The 8,405-nt window shown below is 43.6% G+C and overlaps 2 pseudogenes; both read left to right on the forward strand.

The window, feature by feature from the left end:
- Window positions 1–3,653: 3,653 nt before the first annotated feature.
- LOC101572292 lies at window positions 3,654–5,155 on the forward strand (annotated as a pseudogene).
- Window positions 5,156–6,687: 1,532 nt separating this feature from the next.
- On the forward strand, window positions 6,688–8,155 carry LOC101562628 (annotated as a pseudogene).
- The last annotated feature ends 250 nt before the right edge of the window (window positions 8,156–8,405 follow it).

Consider the following 8,405-nt stretch of genomic DNA (forward strand, 5'->3'; position numbering starts at 1 on the left):
TTTTTTTTTTTTTTTTTTTTTTTGAGGCAGGGTATCACTATGTGGTTCAGTCTGGCCTTGAGCTTACTTTCTAGCCCAGGCTGGTCTTGAACTCACAACAATCCTCCTGGCTTAGCCTGATAAATGCTGGGATTACAGGAAGTGCCACCATGCCCAGCAATAGAAAATATTACTTATTAATATTTTTTCATTTTACATAGCTTCCAAGTTTATTTTTAGTCATGATTGTTGATTGGGAAAGTAACTTTCTCAGGCAGGTAATCTCCCTTTGGATTGAAAAGCTTTCCTTCCTCACCATTCACACAATACTACTTTCTAGTAACTATAAAACAACATGGGTTTCTTTTGTAATTTAAATTTATTTTTAACTGATACACAAAACCACAAAGATTGTGCAAATTTCTGGGGCACCATGACATATTTTCACACATTTATACATTAATATTTAAATCTTGTTAAACATACTGGCATCAGGATAAAATTCTAAAGGATGTCTGGGAACAACAAAACATTTACATGAAGTGGTTCAACAATGTGAGGATGAAAGGAAGTGTTACACAGCCTTATGGAGACACAAGGGCCCCACAGGAAAGGAAAGATTTCTTCACCCACCCATAGCTTCCTGACTGAGGGCCCTAGAACAAAAGACAGACGAATAGAAGTCCAAAAATTAACAGACATTTGATATGACACAGGATCCTCCAGAAGATGAAAACCCAAAGAAACAGGGAGATCTGTATGCATGTGTACTAAGTGCGGTGAAGGAGTGGTGCTCACAAGTTTGACTGGACAACGCATGTGTGACCTGCTGCTAATGAATGGGGTTGGGGGCTTAGCACATTCTGTTGGCTTAGCTTCTTCTTGGTGGTCTTGTGTCCTTAGAGAGAAGACATTGCTTTTTTCAGGGTAGAGGGCAGCCACCTCCAGCATGAGGGTTTCATGACTGGCTCTGGGCAGCAGCATCAGGGATAAGCAAAAGTTTCCTTCCCTGCTTTTGTAACTTTTCTCAAATGCTAAGGTGCCATACTTTGGGGTAGTGTGATATATATATATATATATATATATATATATATAGTTTATGTGAGTACATTATATAAGCTATTGTAGCTCTTTTAATTCTCCCAAAAGGTAGATTTTAGGTTTGTCATCTCCATTGCCAACAGCTGTGAAAGTTAACTAGTGTTTGGCACACACATGTGTCAGTGGCTGAGCTGGGTTTCCATCCTCAGCCTGGGCAACATTTCTGTGGATTATGCAATTTCCAGTTGGCTCCATTGCTGGAGAGGAGAGGTGAGAGGAGGCCTGCGGGAACCCTGGCAGTTGCTGAGAAAAAGGTATTTGGAAAAGCGCTCTTTGCTGGCCTGAAAGAGATTGATCACCTGCTGTCTTTTCCTTATTACTAAAACTTACTAATAGCAAATAGACTTTGCCTGGTCCAATTTCAATGCAAGCTTGAAAAAGCTTGACAACGACTTTACTTTCAGAGCTATGATCACCTATTTCTGGTGCTATTCAGTCTCCCATGTGTGCTTATTTAGAAAATGTATATTTGCATCATAGTCATTCCCTGTCTGCAAACCAAACAATGCTGCTCCTTGCTTGAGGAATCCCAGGCCATGTGTCCCCGAGGCCACATGTTGGGCAAAAGCGAATGATTCATCTATGTGGACAGGAATTTAGCTACACTACCAAAACTTCTGGCTTTCTGGGAAAATGTGGAGGTCTGACATTGAGAGACACAATCTGAGCCTCAATTGCTATTTTGCTTGGTACCCATCCCTGCAAGACAACTAAAAACGGAGAGTAAGAGAAAATGCGGTAACACTAGCCTGAGTAAAGCCAAAGCTCTCCACCATCAATTACAACAGGGTGGACCCCTGCGAGTCTCAGAAGCAGAAGTTTGGGCCTGAGACCAAAAAGAGTGTGGAAACCAGAATCATTGCTAAAACAATGATTGTGCCAACAGAAGACGGGAGCCCCACAGTTAAGGACACAGAGGAGCACCATCCCGAGGTGCGAGCTGGGGAGGAGTTGGCAGTTTAGAGCCAAGAAACAGAGAAGGCACAAAAGCAGAGCAGAATGTAAAGGTAGGAGTGGGAGAGCGGAACCCAAGAAGCTGTGTCGGAGGTTGGCAGAGAGCAGGCGGGGCTGGAGGAGGTTATTTATGGAGGTGTTGGGTGTGGAATTTCATTCACTCAGGTTGCGAGATAGAGAGGCTTGAGTACGTTTGTCACACATACTACACAATGTTCTTGTTAAAAATTGATGATAGTAATCAGCTTTCTGGCATTTGTATTTAACTGGCAATAGAATGTGAATGAAAGATGGAATGTGTAAGATGAGGAAAAGCCTATAAACAAACTGTGTTTTCTCTAATTTTTAAGCAAGACCTAACAGCCTGCATCTAACAGCAGCAGAGCAGCTAAGACTTAGATAGAACTGAGGATTTTGAAGACACAACTCCAGTCCATCCCGGTAATAATCCCAGAAGGTAGATATGTGATCATGTCCATTTTACAGATGAGTAAACTGAGACCAGCAGAGGGAGATCAACACATTCTCTCCTGCATCAACTGCACAGCCAGCGTCTTCTTTGACTGTAAAATCCTGTGCTGTCCTGCCATCATTATTTATCATTGTGAGATTATGGCTTTCAAAGCCCTTCCCCATGCAGTGTAACACTTGGCCATTTCAATAGCTCTGAAAATAAAGTTGGTGTCAAAACTAAGCCACACTCCTTCCTGTCTGTGCCTCTTTAGCCTCATTGAGATCCTCTTTAAACTGACATTAATAACACAACAGGGCTAGTGACGAAAACCCACTCACAGGATGTGCACAGCACCGAGACTAAATAAATGCTTGCTCCACTGAAAGGTAAAATGGGGTACAGGGTGAAGTGACATTCAGGGGAGGGAGGGACTTACTTAACCTCCCTCTGCCCCAGGAAAGGATGAGCTGAGAACGCGGGTCATCTGCGGTGAAGGCCACCATCCTTAGCTCTGCAGCTTCTAGGTTTAAGTCATGCCTAGAATCACTTCACGGCCTGAAGTGGCTTGCTTCCCGAAGTCTCCTGGCTGGCTGGACACACAGCCTCTGCTTCAGGAGAGCTTGTCTCCGTGAGGACAGCTGGAGGCTCTTCCATTCAGCTCAGGATGGAAAATTTCTCCATTCTACTGGCACAAGAACATAACAGCTTTCGTGACAAGTGAAGTTCTGAGCACTTGGGCTCCTGAGTCCTATGAGCAAGGGTACATGCTGGGAAAGTTGCCTGAAACTCTGATGGTGTGTGATGAATGACCTGCAGTAGCATTGTGAAAACAATGGAGACACAAGTGCAGATAGCTGGTTCCAGTGACAAATGGGATTTCCTCTGAGGCTTTCTCAGGTGAAATGGTTTAAAGAGGGAGACAGAATGGATAGGAGAGATGGCAAGATTCTCAGATAAAGAAACAAGTTACAGGACTCAGTTTTCCCAAAGAACTTACAATGAGCTTGAGTATGAGTCATCTCTATCTAAGTTAGGCCTTTTCCATCATGTTGGGATCCACCAGTGCCAGACCTAAACACAATTTAAAATAAGCTCTATGTTTTTCACAACAGGTTTCCCACGAGGGCACAAGTGTAGTGGAAGCCACCACTAAATCAAAGCCAACATGCGAAAGGAAAAGACTCACGTTTATATTGTCATGATTTGGCATGTGGACCCCGGCATGTCCACCACTACTGGCCATCTAACCTACAAATGCGGTGGCATTGCCAAAAGAACCATTGAAAAAATTGAGAAGGTGGCTGCTGAGATGGGGAAGGGTTCCTTCAAGTATGCCTGGCATGTCCACCACTACTGGCCATCTAACCTACAAATGCGGTGGCATTGCCAAAAGAACCATTGAAAAAATTGAGAAGGTGGCTGCTGAGATGGGGAAGGGTTCCTTCAAGTATGCCTGGGTGGTGGACAGGCTGAAAGCCGAGCGTGAGCGTGGTATCACCATGGATATCTCCCTGTGGAAATTTGAGACCAGCAAGTATTACGTGACCATCATCGATGCTCCTGGACACAGAGACTTCATCAAAAACATGATTACAGGCACATCGCAGGCTGACTGTGCTGTCCTGATTGTTGCTGCTGGTGTTGGTGAATTCAAAGCTGGAATCTCCAAGAATGGGCAGACCCATGAGCATGCCCTTGTCGCTTACACACTGGGTGTGAAACAATTAATTGTTGGTGTTAACAAAATGGATTCCATGGAGCCACCCTACAGCCAGAAGAGATACGAGGAAATTCTTAAGGAAGTCAGCATCTACATTTAAAAAATTGGCTACAACCCTGACACTGTAGCTTTTGTGCCAATTTCTTGTTGGAATGGTGACAACATGCTGGAGCCAAGTGCTAATATGCCTTGGTTCAAAGGATGGAAGGTCACTCGTAAAAATGGCAATGTCAGTAGAACCACACTGCTTGAAGTTTTGGATTGCATCCTCCCACCTACTAGCCCCACTGACAAGCCTTTGTGGCTGTCCCTCCAGGATGTCTATGAAATTGGTGGTATTGGTATGGTTCCCGTGGACTGAGTGGAGACTGGTGTTCCCAAACCCAGCATGGTGGTCACCTTTGCTTCAGTCAATATCACAACTGAAGTAAAGTCTGTTGAAATGCACCATGAAGCTTTGAGTGAAGCTCTTCCTGGGGACAATGTGGGCTTCAATGTTAAGAACGTGTCTGTCAAAGATGTCTGGTGTGGCAATGTTGCTGGTGACAGCAAAAACAACTCACCAGTGGAAACAGCTGGTTTCACTGCTCTGGTGATTTTTCTGAACCATCCTGGCCAGATCAGGGCATGCTATGACCCTGTCCTGGATTGTCACACAGCTCACATTGCTTGCAAGTTTGCTGAGCTGAAAGAAAAGATTGATCCCCAGTCTGGTAAAAAGATGGAAGATGGGCCCAAGTTTTTGAAATCAGGTGATGCTGCCATTGTTGATATGGTTCCAGGCAAGCCCATATGTGTTGAGGGCTTCTCTGACTATCCACCTCTGGATGATTTTGCTGTTCGCAATATGAGACAAGTTGTGGGTGTCATCAAAACTGTGAACAAGAAGGCCGCTGGAGCTGGCAAGGTCACCAAGTCTGTCTAGAAAGCTCAGAAGGCTAAATGAATATTATTCTTAACACCTGCCACCCCAGTCTTAATCAGTGGTGGAAGACCGGTCTCAGAACTGTTTCTCCCAATTGGCCAATTAAGTTTAATAGTGAAAGACTGGTTAATGATAACAACTCATCGTAAAACCTTCAGAAGAAAAGGAGAATGTTTCGTGGACCATTTCTGTGTGTGTGTGTGTGTGTGTGTGTGTGTGTGTGTGTGTGTGTGTGGCAGTTTTTAAATTATTAGTTTTTAAAATCAATACTTTTTTTTCTTTTTTTATTTAGAACAGGGTCTACAGAGTCTACAGGGTCTTACTATATAGATTGGACTCATAGTGATCCTCCTGTTTACAGAATCCTGAGTGCTGGGATTACAGGCATGTGCCACCTGCCCAGTCTCAATTGCTGTCTCAGTGCACCCCGGGGGTGGGGCTCGCACAGCAGGCCCAAGGATTGAACTCCTGGCCCCTGCATCTGCCTGAGCAGGCACTTTAATCTGCTGAGCTATTTGGCCAGCCCTTTAAAAATCAATACTTTTTAATGGAAACAACTTGACTAAAAATCTGTCACAGTATTTTGAGACCCATTAAAACAAAGTTTAATGAGAAAAAAAAGCTCTGTTCTCTCCCCCGCCCCACCGCCACTCCTTGTCCTGCCTTCTCCCAGGCACCATCTATGTAGAGCAGATAGCCTCCCAAGCCTAGCCCCAGGCATAGTTTTTCTCTTCCTCTGTCTCCCCACCCCTCCAAAGGTGAGTGAACTCAACTCAAGGTGAGAAGGAAAACAAAGCCAGTGGGATTGATTCCTATAAGGTTGTGAGTGGCTGATAGCTTCTCCGACATATTTATACCTTAAGTATTGGTGCACTCTACTTTGTAAATGTTAAGAGAGATTTTCATCAAGACCTGTATAACTATTTATCTTCAATAAAAATAGATTGCTACAATGAACTAAAAAAATCTCAATCTCATCATATATTTAATTACTGACCCAATGGAAAAATAGTGGCTGTCTATGATAATAGATGTCATGCTAGGGAATAGCTGGTGAGAAAGGAGGAATCTCTGTGTGTGTTGGAGGTACCTAGAGGAAAGGCTTATAATATATATAATATCTTCTGCTTTCTGGAAGTATTCATTTCTATTGGTTTTGTCCCCTATTGCCAACTGTCCCAAGACACACTTAATACGTTTACCTTGAACAGTGTTGGAGATCCTTGTTAACAGATCACTTGATATAAGGCTGTCAAGTACAAAATTAGAATATAGACTTCCTTGGATCATGAAGTAATAAAAAAGTAGCTGTTTTAATTTTTTGTACTTCCCCTCTTCTAAAATCTATGGATAATTGCTTCTTGGCCTTTTGACTAAGGTAGTGTAAAATCTATGGATAGAGTGAGTGAGAGAACGAGAGAGGAGGAGGGTGCTGCAGGCAAAGGCACTGTGGCCACCATTATTCTCTGCTTCTCTGCTGCACCGACCTCGGTGTCCTTCCTGATTCCACTTGTTTGCGGCTTATAAGTTGGTGTGTCCATTTAATACAAGAAAATGGAAACTGAGCAGCCCAAGGAAACCTTCCCCAACACTGAAACCAATGGTGAATTTGGTAAACATCCTGCAGAAGATATGGAAGAGGATCAAGTGTTTAAAAGATCTAGAAACACCAGTGAGATAGATGGTTGAATTACAAATTCTGTTTCAGAGCAAGAAGGCTGGGACAGTGATTGGAAAAGGAGGCAAGAATGTTAAGGCTTTCTGTACAGACTACAATGTCAGTGTTTCAGTCCCAGACAGCAGTGGCCATGAGTGCATATTGAGGATCATTGCTGATACTGAAACAGTTGGAGAAATTCTGAAGAAAATCATCCCTACCTTGGAAGAGGGCCTGAAGTTGCCATCACCCACTGCAACCAGCTAGCGCCCGCTGAATCTGAGGCTGTGGAATGCTTAAATTAGCAACACTATAAAGGAAGTGACTTTGACTTCTAGTTGAGCCTGTTAATTCATCAAAGTCTGGCAGGAGGAATTATTGGGGTCAAAGGTGCTAATATCAAAGAACTTCAAGAGAACACTCAGACAACAATCAAGCTTTTCCAAGAATGCTGTCCTCATTCCACTGACAGAGTTGTTCTTATTGGAGGAAAGCCTGACAGGGCTGTAGAATGCATAAAGATCATCCTTGATCTTATATCTGAGTCTCCCATCAAAGGCCATGCACAGCATTGTGATCCCAATTTTTATGGTGAAACTTATTACTACGGTGGTTTTTACCATGATGTTTGATGACCCCGCTGGACAGCCTCTAGGATTTCCTATGCAGGGGAGAGGTGGTTTTGACAGAATGCCTCCTTTTCGAGGTGGGCATCCCATGCCTCCCTCTAGAAGAGATTATGATGACATGAGCCCTTGTCGGGGACCACCACCCCCTCCTCCTGGTCGAGGTGGCCGGGGTGGTAGCAGAACTCTTCCTCTTCCACCACCACCACTTAGAGAAGGAGATCTTCTGGCCTCTGATAGAAGAGGAAGACCTGGAGAGCGCTATGATGGCATGGTTGGTTTCAGGGCTGATGCAACTTGGTACTCTGCGATAGATACATGGAGCCCATCAGAATGGCAGATGGCACATGGACCACAGGGTGGCTCTGGCTATGATTGCTCCTATGCAGGGAGTCATGGTTCATATGGTGATCTTGGTGGACCTGTTATTACTACACAAGTAACTATTCCTAAAGATTTGGCTGGATCTATTATTGCCAAAGGTGGTCAGCAGATTAAACAAATCCATCATGAATTGGGAGCTTCTATCAAAATTGATGAGCCTTTAGAAAGATCTAAGGATGAGATCATTACCATTTCAGGAACACAGGGCCAGACACAGAATGCACGGTATTTGCTGCAGAACAGTGTGAAGCAGTATCTGGAAAGTTTTGCTAAGACTATTGAAGGACTGAAGGAGTCCTCCATCTTTTTTTTTGTCTGCTTCTGTTTAAAAAGCCACCATCCCTCTGCTTCATAGGTGTTCTGCATTTGAAGTGTAGTGAAATCTTTGCTATTCACCAGATGTTTAGTTTTTAGTTCCTTACAAGCAGGGTTGGGGGGATGCAAAAACTAACATTGAAATTTTAAAACAGCAGCAGAGTGAGTGGATTTTATTTTTTGTTCATTGTTGGTGGTTTAAAAAAATTTCCCTCAATATAATTATTGTGAACACCTTGCTTTGTGTGGTCACTGTAAACATTTGGGGCGTGGGATAGGGAGGAAAGTAA

This window comes from Octodon degus, unplaced genomic scaffold (genome assembly GCF_000260255.1).
Source record: "Octodon degus isolate 3935 unplaced genomic scaffold, OctDeg1.0 scaffold00087, whole genome shotgun sequence".
NCBI classification, from domain to species: Eukaryota; Metazoa; Chordata; class Mammalia; order Rodentia; family Octodontidae; genus Octodon; species Octodon degus.